Source organism: Chiloscyllium plagiosum, chromosome 32 (assembly GCF_004010195.1).
Source record: "Chiloscyllium plagiosum isolate BGI_BamShark_2017 chromosome 32, ASM401019v2, whole genome shotgun sequence".
In the NCBI taxonomy this organism is placed as follows: Eukaryota; Metazoa; Chordata; class Chondrichthyes; order Orectolobiformes; family Hemiscylliidae; genus Chiloscyllium; species Chiloscyllium plagiosum.
In genome coordinates, this window is record NC_057741.1 from 3,092,553 (window position 1) to 3,108,630 (window position 16,078).

Below are 16,078 nucleotides of genomic sequence, written 5' to 3' on the forward strand. Positions count from 1 at the left end.
TTGGACTGTGGGAGGAAACCGGAGCACCCGGAGGAAACCCACGCAGACACGGGGAGAACGTGCAAACTCCACAGTCAGTCGCCTGAGGCGGGAATTGAACCCGGGTCTCTGGCGTTGTGAGGCAGCAGTGCTAACCACTGTGCCACCGTGCCTTTTTGCTTTGGAGCAACTTGGTTCATTCTGATCGCCAGATTGCAGGAAGCTTGTGATTGCACGAGAGAGTGTTCAGATGAGATTGACCAAGATGTTTCCTGAACTGGACCATTCCCTCGATGAAGATGGACGAAAAGTCTGGGGCTGTTTCCTTGATACCAGAGAGGGTTGAGTGATTAACATGCACAGTAAGAATATGAATATGTGTGATAGGAATAATCTTCTTATGGAAAGGATTAATAACTCGGTAGGTAAATTAAATACAAGAGTTACGAGGTTTAGTGGCGATTCAGGAAGAACGTTTTGATTCTGAGAATGTTGTTTGTCTGGAATTCACTGTCTGAAAGCGGGGTAAAACTGAGAGTCATCAGAACATTTCTGAAATATTTAGCTGAACACTTACAAAGCCAGACCGCACATGGATAAGGACCACGCACTGGAAAGGGAAGCGAGGATAAACAGATGCTTGGTGAAAGACACAAAAACAGTATCATTGGCTGCTCGTGCATGATGTCTAGCACAGCTCTGTGGTGCACTAAAAAGCAAGAGAGGATTCTCTATTGTTATTAAGATTGTGATTCACAACTTGTGGGTTTGAGATGATACGAAGATAGGTGGAGTTGTGGACAGTGAGGAGGGCTGTTGTCGGCTGCAGAGGGACTTAGATATGATGCAGAGCTGGGCTGAGGAGTGGTAGATGGAGTTCAACCCTGCCAAGTGTGAGGTTGTCCATTTTGGAAAGACAAATAAGAATGTGGAATACAGGGTTAATGGTAGGGTTCTTAGTCAGGTGGAGGAACAGAGGGATCTTGGGGTCTATGTACATAGATGTTTGAAGGTTGCCACTCAGGTGGATAGAGTTTGTAAGAAGGTCTATGGAGTATTATCGTTCATTAGCAGAGGGATTGAATTCAAGAGTCGTGAAGTGATGTTGCAGCTGTGCAGGACTTTGGTTAGGCCACATTTGGAGTACTGTGTGCAGTTCTGGTCGCCTCACTTTAGGAAAGATGTGGAAGCTTTGGAGAGGGTGCAGAGAAGATTTACCAGGATGTTGCCTGAAATGGAGAATAGGTCGTACGAGGATAGGTTGAGAGTGCTAGGCCTTTTCTCGTTGGAACGGCGAAGGTTGAGGGGTGACTTGATAGAGGTTTATAAGATGATCAGAGGAATAGATAGAGTAGACAGTCACAAACATTTTCCCCGGGTACAACAGAGTGTTACAAGGGGACATAAATTTAAGGTGAAGGGTGGAAGGTACAGGTGAGATGTCAGGGGCGGGTTCTTTACCCAGAGAGTGGTGGGGGCATGGAATGCGCTGCCTGTGGGAGTGGCAGAGTCAGAATCATTGGCGACCTTTAAGCGGCAATTGGATAGGTACATGGATGGGTGCTTAAGCTAGGACAAATGTTCGGCACAACATTGTGGGCCGAAAGGCCTGTTCTGTGCTGTATTGTTCTATGTTCTATGTTCTACCCTAGAGGTCTATAGTTGCTCAGCCATTGAACAGTTTCGAGTCTGAGATTGACTGAAGCTTGGGTACTAAGGGAATTCAGGGTTATGGGATCAGTTGGCAATTTCAGAAGAGATACAGATGTTGTTACTCTTTCTCTAAACCATGCTGAACCTGCCATGGGAAGTTTTGATGAAACACTGTTAGAGACTCTGCATCTGGTCCCTCACTGGCAGCAATTCCATTACTTTACCAAAGGCCGATATATTTCAGCTGTCTGGCTTCTGAGCACTGGAATTCTCTCTGGATGTCCTCAGCTCTGTCTGTCCCTTTAGGATATTTCTTGAAATGTAGATTTTTAACAAGCTTTGTGGCTCAGTGTCAAACTCCATTTAATAACTGGTCTCATGAGGTTTCTTGGAATGTTTTACTCCCTTGAAAATGCTGTTTAAATGAAATTTTCTCAAACACAAATCCTTTCTTGATATTCCAGATGTCAATCAGAAACGTGTGGTTGGAAGAGTGCATTTCTCCTTGACTGGTGGGAACCTTTGTCCCTCTGATCCTCAGGTGACAGAGACTTTGAAGAAAGTGGTGAGTATGGAATACTGTTCCACAATTCAGTATCTAGGAGACAGTGAGGTCTGCAGATTCTGGAGATCAGAGTTGAGAGTGTGTTGCTGAAAAAGCACAGCAGGTCAGGCAGCATCCGAGGAGCAGGAAAATCGACGTTTCGGGCGTAAGCTCTTCGTCAGGAATGAGGCTGGGAGCCTTGGGAGTGGAGAGATAAATGGGAGGGGGTGGGGCTAGGGAGAAGGTAGCTGAGAGTGGATGGAGGTGGGGGTAAAGGTGATAGGTCAGAGAGAAGAGTGGAGTGGATGGGTGGGAAGGAAGATGGACGGGTGGGACAGATCATTAGGGCGGTGCTGAGCTGGAAGGTTGGAACTGGGATAAGGTGGGGGAAGGGGAAATGAGGAAACTGATGAAGTCCACATTGATGCCCTGGGGTTGAAATGTCCCGAAGCAGAAGATGAGGCGTTCTTCCTCCAGGCGTCAGATAGTAAGGGAGTGGCGATGGAGGAGGCCGAGGACCTGTATGTCCTCGGCAGAGTGGGAGGGGGAGTTGAAATGTTGGGCCACATTCTCAGTGGAGTGCTGCGCATTGTGAGAGCGAGAGGTTGGACTTGGTAAGGGGGTTGGACAGGTTAAGGCAGTTGATGTCACGGTGGCAGTTTGAAATGAAGAGGTCAAAGGTGGGTAGCAGGCCTGTACAGGGTATCCAGGTGGATGGGTGTGTTGGAGGCAGGAGTAGGGGTCCTTGGTGGGAGGGAGGGTGTCTTGGTTGGAAAAATAGGCCCAGAGGCAGAGGCATCAGAAGAAACATTCCAGGTCGCAGTGTGTGTTGAGCTCATTAACCTGGGATTGTCGAGGGATAAAGGTGATGCCTTTACTGAGGACTAAACATTTCTCCTCAGTGGTGGCGGGGGGAGGTCTGGGAGGTCTGGGGTGAAGGCACAGCAGGGATGGGAGCTAGGACCTGGAGTGGGGCTGGTAATGGAGGTGGGAGCGGAGACAGTGGCTTGAATGGGTGTGGTTATGGGGTCAGTAATGACATCACCAAAGGAGGTGATGCTTACAAAGGGGGTGGATGTGGTGCTTTTGGTTAAGTTAACAGGGGAGGAAGTGACATCACGGGTGGGTAGGGCAACTGTTGGGTACTCGGCTGCTGATGTCAGTGGGAGTGTAAGTGACATCACTGATGGGAACTACCAGCTGGGCTGAAGTGACTGCCGCAGCGGCAACTATGGGGGCAGAAGTGACATTCAAGGTAGACATCACATCAGTGATAGTGAATCCAGCGGCGCCAGTGAATTCTGTGGTGATAGTCTTCTCTGCAGTCGCGGAGATGGTTGGGTGGACAGCGATCTCAGAGATGGTATGGTCGGCAGTGGCTGCGGGCTGTGCGGCAGCAACGGGGGTGGAGGTGATGTCATCGACCACCCCGGCGGTTGTGGAAGGATCAGTCACGTGGTGAATGGCATTTGGGCGGGTCCAGAGGCCAGGAGTACGTTCTGGAAGGTTACGCCGGCACCACTTCCCACCTCTTCCTTCGCCACACTGATGACTGCATTGGCACCTCCTCGTGCTCCCACAAGGAGGTTGAGCAGTTCATTAACTTCACCAACACATTACACCCCGACCTTAAATGCACCTGGACCATCTCGGACACCTCGTTCCCCTTCCGAGACATCTCCACTTCCATTCACAAGGACCGATTCAACACTGACATTTTCTGTAAACCCACCAACGCTCACAGCTACCTGGATTACACCTCCTCCCACCCTACCTCCTGCAAAAATGCTATCCTGTATTCCCAATTCCTCCTCCTCCTCCGCCGCTCCCAGGAGGACTAGTTCCACCACAGGACACACCAGATGGCCTCCTTCTTTAAAGACCGAAATTTTCTCTTCCACGCGATTGAAGATGCCCTCCAACACAACTCATCCATGTCCCGCCCCTCCGCCCTTGAAACCCACCCCTCTAATTGCAACAAGGACAGAACTCCCTGGTCCTCACCTCCCACCCCACCAAGCTCCGCATAAACCGCATCATGCACCAACATTTCCGCCACCTACAAATGGACCCCACCACCAGGGATATATTTCCCTCCCCGCAAAGAATGTTCCCTCCACGAGTACTAGTCAGATCCACGCCCCCGAACAAGGCACCTTCCCCTGCCACCACAGGAATTGCAAAACTTGCGCCCACACCTCCTCCCTCACCTCCATCCAAAGCCCTAAAGGAGCCGTCCACATTCATCAAAATTTCACCTGCACATCCACCAATATCATTTATTGCATCCATTGCTCCCGATGCGGCCTTCTCTACATTGAGGAGACTGGACACTTTCTCTCAGAGTGCTTTAGAGAACATCTCCAGGATACCCGCACCAATCAACCCCACCGCCCTGTGGTCCAACATTTTAACTCCCTCTCCCACTCTGCCGAGGACATGCAGATCCTGGGCCTCCTCCACCGCCGCTCCCTCACCACATGGTGCCTGGGGGAAGAACGCCTCATCTTTCGCCTTGGGACCCTTCAATCCTAGGGCATCAATGTGGACTTCACTAGTTTCCTCATTTCCCCTGCCCCCACCTTACCCCAGTTCCAACCTTTCAGCTCAGCACCATCCTCTTGACCTGTCCCACCTGTCAATCTTCCTTCCCCCCTATCCACTCCACCCTACTTTCCGACCTGTCACCTTCACCCCCACTTCCATCCACCTATTGTACTCTCAGCTACCTTCTCCCCAGACCCACCCTCGTCCCATTTATTTCTCCACCTCCAAGGCACCCAGCCTCAATCCTGATTAAGGGCTCTGGCCCAAAATGTTGATTTTCCTGCTCCTTTAATGCTGCCTGACCTGTTGTGCTTTTCCAGCAACACACTCTCAACACTATTCAGTATCTGCCTCCTTTGGAGTATATGAGAGTGCAGAGTGCATGTTACTCATTTATCCCAGTGTCACTGATTCACTGTCAGGGTTGTATTTTTATCAACAATTCAAGATGGACACAGGTGACCAAAACATGATGCTGTAAATCAGCCCCCTCCATTGCTAACGCTGCTTTCCTGGGTGAGTGAAGGGAGGATGGGAAAGTGAAGTTGCCAGCATTATTAGTGGTGCACATTTATATGATTAAGGATCTCATTAAGGGTTCACCTTCTGTTTTTCATGGATGTCTAACCTTTAGAATCCAAATCGAGCTGAAAAGCTCAAGTCTGTATGGAATAGCATTGGTAACATTGATAAAACTTTGTGATCTTTTATAAAAATGTGAGAGTTTAACAAATATCTATTGGGGATTGACAACATTCTTAAAATGTTAGCTTTTCCCTAACTTATCTACAGTTCCAGGTCTTCTTCATCTCTTTGAATATGCATCTTCTTCCCTTTTTAAAAATATTATTCACTTATAGCAGCCACAACTGTTTTACTTAGAATCCCTACAGTGTGGAACAGGTCAACACTGACCTGCCAAAGAGTAACCCACACTCCTACCCTACATTTACCCCTGACTAATGTACCTAATACAGTTTAGCATGGCCAATTCATCTGGCCTGCACATCTTTGGATTGTGGGAGGAAACTGGAGCACCCAGAGGAAACCCTCGCAGACACGGGCTGTTAATTAGCTGCAGAGCTTTTGGCACTGCAATTAGGCTAAAACTTGACAATAATGCTGATCAGTCTTCTGTAGATATCCGGGCTGGGTTTTCAACTGGAATTGATCCTGCATCTAATCCTCATGCAGTATTGGTGCCCTATATCTGTCTATCGTCTATCCATCCATAGGGTATTGAAGGACACAGTGAATGTTGGTAATCTATCACTGGAACACAGGCATCCTCTGCATTGGTCTTCCTGTAGGGTATTTGAGGCCAAAGTGATTATTCCCCGGACACTGATCCACTCTCAGTATCTGTCTTTACAGGGTATTGAAGGACATGGTGAGTGCTATTAATTTATCCCCAGGATCACAAAATACCCTAAAACTTAGGAGTTGAAGGAGGACTATAGGCAACATATATTAATCTTAGATATTTCTACTTACTTCCTAACCATATTACTATTTACAGATTAGTTCAATCCTGGCATCTATCCGCGGGGGCCGACTGTTAAAAGTTGAAGTGAACCCAAGTCTGAGCTGCGTGAACTGAAGAAAGACACAGCCGAATTGAAGACTGTTTCATTTTAGAGCAACTTCAGCCCAGAAGCAGCCATGGATAACTGGAGCAGTGCTGCACTCTTCAAAACATCATTTTCCTTTGCTAAAGGCCTCAAGGCAGTGTTTGTTATTCTTTGTTTCTCTGCACAGTCAGCTCAGCCCTGCCTGGAATAAGCAACCTTAGCCTTCCCTTCCTCTGTAATCTCGACTGGAATTCTGGAGATTGTCAGAAAAAGTGAGTTCAGAACGATAGGCGAGACAATAATGCAAAGGGTACCTAGTGATTTCTCAACATATTAATTCTCAGCTTTCACCTGTGAAGGGAGTCTTTCTAAAAACTAAAGTGTGATTTTAAAGCATACTTGCTTTATTACATTTTTTGATGCAGTTTGCAGCAGAATTTGATAATACAACTGGATTTCCTATATTAAAAAAGTAATAACAATTGAAAGTGCACTTCTTTGGCTGTAAAGTGGTAAAAGACATTGTACCAACACAATATTCCATGTTACTGTTCATAAGCAGAGACAGAGAACTTTAATGAATGGCAGGTAGAGTGGAAGAAATGTTGTACATAGAACAAAGGGAAGCATGCCATACACCTCCTTACCAATCATGTTGCCACTTTCAATGAGCTTTGGACTTGCATCCCAAGATCTGACTGTATGCCAATATTCCTAACGGTCCTGCCATTTTACTGCATGTTTTCCTCTTCCATTTGACCTCCCAAAATGCATCACCTCACACTTGTCTAGATTAAACTCCGTCTGTGGTTTCTCCACTGATCTATGTCATGCTGCATCCTTTGACAATCTTCCTCACTATCCACACTCCACCAATTTCTGTGTCATCTGCAAACTTTCTAATCAGACCACCTATATTTTCATACAAATTGTTTATGCTGTTTACAAACAACAGACATCCCAATGTATGGACAATGTGGATGATTCCTAAAGAAGGTAGGAAATGTCAAAAGGTGATCTTGCAAAAGCGAGAGTGATTGAGCTGGACAAGGGAAGGGGTATATGGTATTAGGTAATGCAGAAACGTGTGGAGTGTCACATCAAATTTTGGTCTAGGTGTTGGAATGAAGTATTTGAAATTTAACCATCCAACCCACTGCTGTACTGAGTTTGAGATTGTAACCCGCTTTGAATATTATGCTTAATAAGTTTATAAATGTCATATCCAGTGTTGTGAGCCCTTTTGTTTTAAGGATCTAATTCCAGCAGCACCTTCTAAACCCAAGACCTCTAACATCTAGAAGGACAAGGGCAGCAGATACTTGGGAACACCACCATCAGCAAATTCTCTTCCAGGACACACATCATCCTGCCTTGAAATTATTTTTTACTGCAGCTGAGTCAAAATCATGGATCCTCCTTGGGTGGAGGGACATTTCGGGTCTAAGGACTGCAGCAGTTCACAAGGCAGCTTACCACAACCTAGGATAATTAGGAATGGGCTGGCCTAGCCAGCAATGCCCATGCCTCATCAATCAAAAAAAGTTTAACTGACCTCCCATAATCAAGGGAGTGTTGTCTTGACAGAAACAGAAATATACGCTGTTGGGGAGTTCTAAAATCCAGGTTGACACTCATTATCGTACTGCCAGTACTGAGGGACTGCTACACTATTTAAAATAAATACATGTATTCTAAGATTTGAGCCCTTAAATTAGGCCAACACTTCTAGTAATGATACAGCACCGTTGGAAATGCAGTCCTTTGAATCAAGCATTATAGTAGCATAAGGGATCTCTCCTTGGTGTCCTGGGCTTAGTATTGATACTTCAGTTGACATCATGAAAACAGGAGTACAGGGATCCTATATATGAGCTTATATTATCTATAGTAGTCACATTGGTTAATAAGATCATTTAAAACTAAAACATAAGCCAAACACTGGTTTACGTTTTGAGGGATAGAATTGTAAAGTCATGCGCTCACCTTCAATCAAATTTTGGTTCAATAACATTTCAAGGGGCAGGTCCTGGCCTAGTCGTTTTATTGACTATTAGTTAAGAGACCCAGGTAACGTTCTGGGGACCCAGGTTCAAATCTCACCATGGCACAATTCAACAAAAAAAGTGAAATTAACTATGAAACCATTGTCAATTATTAGGGAAAGCCCATCTGGTTCACTTACGCTCACTGCCATCCGTGCCTGGCCTACATGTGACTTCAGATCCATAGCAATGCGGTTGGCTCTTAACTACACAGAAGGGCAATTGGGCAATAAATGCCATAGCTAGCAATGCCCAAATCTTGAAGGAAGACAACAACACTGCACGGTTCTAGATCCCATATTCTTTGGTTAGAACCTTACTTGTTTATGAATGTCCGGTCTTTACTAATAACTAAAATCAAACAACAACCTCAGTCACTCTGCACAGTTCTGGTCTCCATATTATGAAGGTGAATATAAAGATACTGAAGAAGTAGCTAAGAGATTTGCAAAGATAATTCCAAAGTTATTTGAGCTTCGAACAATCTGGAAAAACAAAACAAGTGAATTTCATTTTGTTTGAAAAATGAACACCAGGGAATAATTTATTAGAGATCTTTAAAATTAAGAAATATGTTTGTATGGAAGATACAGAGTAAAACTGGAGTCAATCAGTATAAGATATGAAAGGACTCATGAGGCTCAGTGTAGAAAAGTTGTTCACATTTGGGGGTGAGACTAGAACCAGTAGCCATTAAAATAAATTGTAATTAATAACTCCAATACGGCATTCAGGAGAATCTTCTTTACCCAGACAGTGGTGAGGGTGTGGAACTTTCTACTTTATGGAGTGATTGAGGGGGAACTAAACAAGCACTTGAGAGAAAAATTAATTCAGGTGCTGTTAGACTTGGATGGAAGTGGAGTGGAATATTATTGCTACCTTGACTTTGAGCACCTCTGTCAAATCTCGGCTCGACCTTCTGCTCTAAGGAATCCAATCCCAGCTTCTCATGTCTCTCCATAAAACTGAAAACTCTCCTCATTCCTTGGATCATTCTTCAAAATCTTTTCTGCACTATCTCAGATCCCCTTATATCCTTCCGAAATTGTGGAAATGAAACTTTAGCTGAGTCCAAAACTAAGTATTGTAAAAGTTTAGCATATCTTTTTTGTTTTGTTCTCTATGCGGGATCTGATAAATTCCAGGATCTTATATGTATGCTTATTACAGGACAGACTAAAACAACGTGAAGCTCATGAAAAGTCAACATGAATTAGTTTATACTTGTATTTCCAACTGGCCAGAAGATGGTGTTCTAACATTACTCCTTCCTTGCAATTCCATGCAAATTATATCTCCTAATTTCTAGTCATTTGCAGACCTATCTAAACCATTGGTTTCCGATTCCTAAGAGGATATCTCCACTCTTAACTCAAACTTTCCAAATACAGGCAATGGACTTGACCCAGCTTGACCTGCCCCATCAGTGATTTGTTTTTTTTCCCTCGACCTTTAATTGAATTTTCCCCTTCATCAGATTTGTCTGTCCATCTATCTCTGACTGATATTAGATTAGATTACTTACAGTGTGGAAACAGGCCCTTCGGCCCAACAAGTCCACACCAACCCGCCAAAGTGTAACCCACCCATTCCCCTACATTTACCCCTTTACCTAACACTACGGGCAATTTAGCATGGCCAATTCACCTGACCTGCACATCTTTGGGAGGAAACCGGAGCACCTGGAGGAAACCCACGCAGACACGAGGAGAATGTGCAAACTCCACACAGTCAGTCGCCTGAGTCAGGAATTGAACCCGGGTCTCTGGCGCTGTGAGGCAGCAGTGCTAACCACTGTGCACCGTGCCGCCCATCATGATATCTAACATGATTTCAGGAACAAGCTATCGATAGTCTGCTCATATCCTAACTATCCACGTAATAAGATTAACTTGATTATTCCCAACTCTTCTTCTTCTTGAGCTTTGGAAAATGAAATATGATCTACATGTACAAATCTAGTCTGTCCAGCGTCAAACATCTTGACTACATACATGTGAGGACATGTTCACTACACTTCCTGCTGACCACTTCAATCATGAATGACATTCTTTCAACTTAACTTTCTGGTTCAACTTCAAGTTTTTGTCTCTCACTCGAACTTAATCATGACTGTTTCTCAATCTGAATTCCTGTTCATCTACTGCATGTGCTAACAGTGGCTTCAGCAATGAAAACCTCAAGCTAGTCTCTCTTCTAAGTAGTAGCTCAGTTAGCATCCTACCAGTAGTAGTGTGAAGTGTTTTACAATGAATAAACCAAAAAATACCAGTTAATGATATAATGGCATCTGACTTTTTTTTCCAGTTTAGTATCTAGCATTTGTTTAATAAGAATACCTTTAATAATTTATATTGTGCGCTGTGCTGCTCATCAGGAAACTGATGAAGGGCTTTTGCCCGAAATGTCAATTTTCCTGCTCCTTGGATGCTGCCTGACCAGCTGTGCTTTTCCAGCACCACTCTAATGTAGACTTTGAATAAAACGGAGGTCTATTATCAATTTCTTCTGGGAACCAATAACATGCAATTGAATTGAAAATCTTTTAAATATTGCTAGATGTTATTCAACTCATTTGGGAATCCCTCAAACCATTTTCAATAATATCTCTCTTAATAAATAACTTTTCAATTCAAATTCTGAAAAAAATCAATGAGTAGCCTCAGCCACACACTGTCTGGCCATTTTCAATATTGCAAAGGTAGTGATGATGGCTTATTACCCACAACTAGTACAATCTATACTGTTTCACAGTGTCTTTTATGTCCTTGCTAAGCCTGGCCTCAAATACAGCTGTTCACAAGTCATTCACAAGAGTTGTTCATAAAGATCAATTGGGACCTGTACCTTTTCACAATCACAACTCCGGCTTTCTAGACAACACAACCTTTAATAACTGGCAACTCATTCTTGCAGATAAACAAACAAGCTGATTCCTCAATCCAGTAACTGATTTATCCACCCATTTGCAATAGAATCTTTCGAACACATGGTTACTAAACATTGTTCTGCCAATGACATCAGCTGTGAATATAGACTCATCAACCTGCAAAAAGAAATATCCCCCCTGCCCCTGCCCCCACTGGGTTCTAAGTTTGATTGGGATAGTGATCTCAACATTACTTCAACATTACAATGATCGTCTGATCAGCTCTAATTGATATCATTTCTATGGACTGGAAAAATCAAAACCATTCTCTGCATTCAGGCTAAAGCAAGTATTGGAGCTTTTGCATCAAAATAGCTGTCTGTAGTTATCAGTAGTTTTGATAATAAAACAATGACCATGCAAGTACTTGTGAAATCTTCTTACTCCAAACATCAAAGACAATGCTTTGCTGTATAAGGAAATGGTTCTAGTGGGTTTAATGTGCATCTTGCATTGGCTTGATCCATTCTTATTTGTCTCATGCAATTAATGTGTGGAGACAGGTAGTTCTACTCCAGCTTTTGGAGGGAGCAGATGTATCTGCACCAGATTTCCAAGGCCCTAATAATTATGGCTAACCAAATGTAGGTGTACTTATTACTATTATACAACAAATCTTCTCGTTACATAGCAGTGCCTTTTCTACAGTGGTGCAGTGGTGTATCCTCCACCATTGGCCACTGGATAGGTCCAGCAGATAAAGCAAAGATAAAGGAGAACACATGGCAGTGAACTTCCTCAGGAAGCTCTGATGCACGTACCACGTACTGGTAGAGGTAACAAACAGCACAGGAGACCAAGAGTGGTCATTTGGGATAAAAAGCCATGGTTTACACTCTTTCTGAACATAAACTCTCACTGGCACTGAAGCTTAATAAGGCAAATGCATTTGGTTTCTCCAATATTATCCACAGCACCTTCTCTGTTTTGAAGAGAAATTACACACTAAATAATCTTTTGGAGCACATTATACCACCTTCCAGTTTACTTTCACACAACTTAAATGTTTGTAATAATTCTCATCCAACACCATAGAACACTGATCCTCAAGAGTTTGTTCAACGGATTTAATAAAAGTGCCAAATTTGGCATATATTTACCTCAATAAGTCACTACACCCAAAAATATCTGAGCTTAAAAATATTCTGAAAGTGTAGCATATTTCTAATTGCTTGAACCTTACTCTTGGTCCGATATAACCCCTTTCTGTCTACCCTGTGATCCAAACATTCTGTGGAATTTTGAAGAATTTAATATTTGACTTCATTTGCATAAAAGACATGCTTTTCCAAAGTTGGAGGACCTTCATTAGCCAGCCTGTTTGGAGTTGAAGTAAATATTTCATCCAAATGAAACACTGATCCCCAAATTCCTAACATTATTTGGATCATCTATCTCTTGAAAGATTCCAGGGACCAAAGTAACAACAAATGTCAAACTATGACACTGAAATAAACCCGTACATGTATTAATAGTATTACATAAGGATGAGATCCAAATATTATTTTAAAAAAATTACATATAACTATATAAATGAAGCTTGGACTTTTAAACAAAGGACACAACAGCAACAATGCTACGTTTGTAAGGACCTGGAAGCTTGTATGGAATCATTCAGGCTGGAGAACTTTCAGAGGGAAGTCACATGCTCCATTTTGTGGGTGGAATAAGGCTGTTTTATTTTTGAATTCAGGGAGAGAATCTGAGTCCTGCCTGAGAAGCAACAGCCCATTGTTCCCTCTGTCGCTCTCTTTACAACTCTTCACAGCAAAGCGTGTGAGCTGAAACCCCATTGAAAGTATTCTTTATCACAATTTATCTGGCCGTCTAAAACAAAGGGAATTCAGAGTTGAGTGTGGTGCTGGAAAAGCACAGCCAGTCAGGCAGCATCCGAGGAGCAGGAGAGTCGATGTTTCATGCATGAGCTCTTCATCAGGAATCACGGGTTGGCCTCAGGGGGCTGAAAGGTAAAAGGGGTGGAGCGGTTGGGGGGAAGGCAGCTGGGAATGCAATAAGTCGATGAAGGTTGGGGGGGAAGGTGATAAGTCGGAGTGGAGGGTGGAGCAGATAGGTGTGAAGGAAGATGGACAGGTAGGGCAGTTCAAGAGGGCGGTTCCAAGTTGGAGAGTTGGATCTGGAATAAGGTGAGGGGCGGGGAGATTAGGAAACTGGTGAAATCTACATTGATCGCGTATGGTGGAGGGTCCCAAGGCAGAAGGTGAGGGATTCTTCTTCCTCGTGTCGGGTGGCTAGAGTTTGGCAGTGGAGGAGGCTCAGGACTTGCATGACCTTCATGGATGGGGGGGGGGGGGTGTTAAAGTGTTTGGCTACAGGGTGGTGGGGTTGTTTAGTGTGGATGTCCCAGAGATATCCTCTGAAATGTTCTCAAGTTGGCGTCCTGACTCCCATTGTAGAGGAGACGGTACGTGACATGTATGGAAGTGCAGGTAAATCTTTGTTGGATATGGAAGGTTCCTTTGGGGCCTTGGGTGGAGATGAGGAGGGAGGTGCGGGTGCAGGTTTTGCAATTCCTGCAGTGGCAAGAGAAGATGCTGGGTGTGGAGGAGGTGTTGGTGGGGGATGTGGACCGAACAAGGGAGTCACAGAGGGAATGGTCTTTGCGGAACGCAGATAGGGGTGGAGGGGAAATATAATTCTGGTAGTGGGGTCTGGTTGTAGGTGGCAGAAATGACAGAGAATGATGTGATGTATGTGGAGGTTGGTGGGGTGGAAGTTGAGGACCAGAGGGGGTTCTGTCCTTGTTGCGATTGGAGGGATGGATTCAAAGGCAGAGGTGTGGGAAGTGGAGGAGATGCACTGGAGGGCATCGTCAACCACGTGGGAGAGGAAATTGCAGTCTTTGAAGAAGGAGGCCACCTGGGATGTTCTGTGGTGGAACTGGTCCTCTTGGGACCAGATGCGGCAGAGGTGCAGGATTTGGGAGTAAGGGATAACGTTTTTACAGGAGGCAGGATGGGAGGAGGTGTAGTCTAGGTAGCTGTGAGAGTCCATGGGTTTTCCATGTTGAGTCGGTCATTGAAAATGGAGATGGAGGTGGAGAGGTCCAGGAAGGGGAAGGAGGTGTCCGAGATGGTCCAGGTGAACTTGAGGTCAGGGTGGAAAGTGTTAGTGAACTGTTCAACCTCCTCATGGGAGTACGAAGTGGCGCCAGTACAGTCATCAATGTAGCAGAGGAAAAGGTGGGGAGTGGTGCCTGTGTAAGTGTGGAAGATGGACTGTTCTACGTAGCCAACAAAGAGACAGGCAAAGCTGGGCCCATGCGGGTGCCCATGGTCTGGAGGAAGTGGGAAGATTTGAAGGATAAATTGAGAACCAGTTCTGTCAATCAAATGAGTGTGTCAGTGGAAGGGTACTGGTGGGGTCAGTGGGAGAGGAAGAAATGGAGGACTTGGAGTCCTTTGTCATGGCAGGTGGGTGTGTACAGGGAATGGATGTCCATTGTGAAGATTAGATTAGATTAGATTACTTACAGTGTGGAAACAGGCCCTTCGGCCCAACAAGTCCACACCGACCCGCCGAAGCGCAACCCACCCATACCCCTACATTTACCCCTTTAACCTAACACTACAGACAATTTAGCATGGCCAATTCACCTGACCCGCACATCTTTGGACTGTGGGAGGAAACCGGAGCACCCGGAGGAAACCCACGCAGATACGGGGAGAATGTGCAAACTCGACACAGTAAGTCGCCTGAGTCGGGAATTGAACCCGGGTCTCTGGCGCTGTGAGGCAGCAGTGCTAACCACTGTGCCACCGTGCCGCCCACAAACTCGCAAGATGATGCATTGGGGGTCGGGGAAATGAAAGTCATAGAGGAGGTGGAGGGCAGGGTGGTGTCCCGAATGTATCTGGGGAGATCTTGGTCAAGGGGGACAGGAGGTAAGTTCAATGGGGCAGCAGCAGGCCAAGACGATGAGTCAACCGGGGCAGTCAGGTTTGTGAATCTTAGGAAGGAGATAGAACCGGGCAGTGCAGGGTTCCCAGACTATGAGATTGGAGCTGTTGGTGGGAGATCTCCTGAGTTGATGAGTTATGGATGGTCTTGGAGATGATGGCTTGGTGATGGGGGGTGAGGTCATGGTCAAGGGGATAGTAGGGGGAGGTGTCTGCGAGTTGTGTAGAGATCAGTGTGCCAAACGTCCACTGCATCCACCTTGTCCACAGGTTTGATGGTGCGGTGGGGCAGGAGCAGGCTGAGACAATGGGTCGGCTGGGACAGTCAGGTTTGTGAATCTAAGGAAGGAGATAGAACCGGGCAGTGCAGGGTTCCCGGACTATGAGGTTGGAGTTGTTGCGATCGGGTTATCTCCTGAGGTGATGAGTTCTGGATGGTCTTGGAGATGATGGCTTGGTGATGGGGGGTGAGGTCACGGTCAAGAGGATAGTATGGGGAGGTGTCTGCGAGTTTGTGCCTGGCTTCAGCGGTGTAGAGGTCAGTGTGCCAAACGTCCACTGCATCCACCTTGTCCACAGGTTTGATGGTGAGGATGGAGCAGAGAGAGTGGATGACTGCACGTTGTGAGGGTGAGAGGTTGGAGTGGGGAAGAGGGGCTGGACAGGTTGAGGTGATCGATGTCATGGTGGCTGTTGGAAATAAAGAGGAAGAACTGGTTGTCAAAGGTGAAAACATGGTGGTCGAGGATGAAGCGGGTGAGTTGTAGGGCTGTGCTCAGAGTTGGGCATTTGTTGGTGTTGAATACTGAGGCCGTTGCAGAGATACCATCACTGTGGGGGATGCTGGTGTGGAGTGCTGAAACCTCCACTGTGATGGTGTATATATTAAT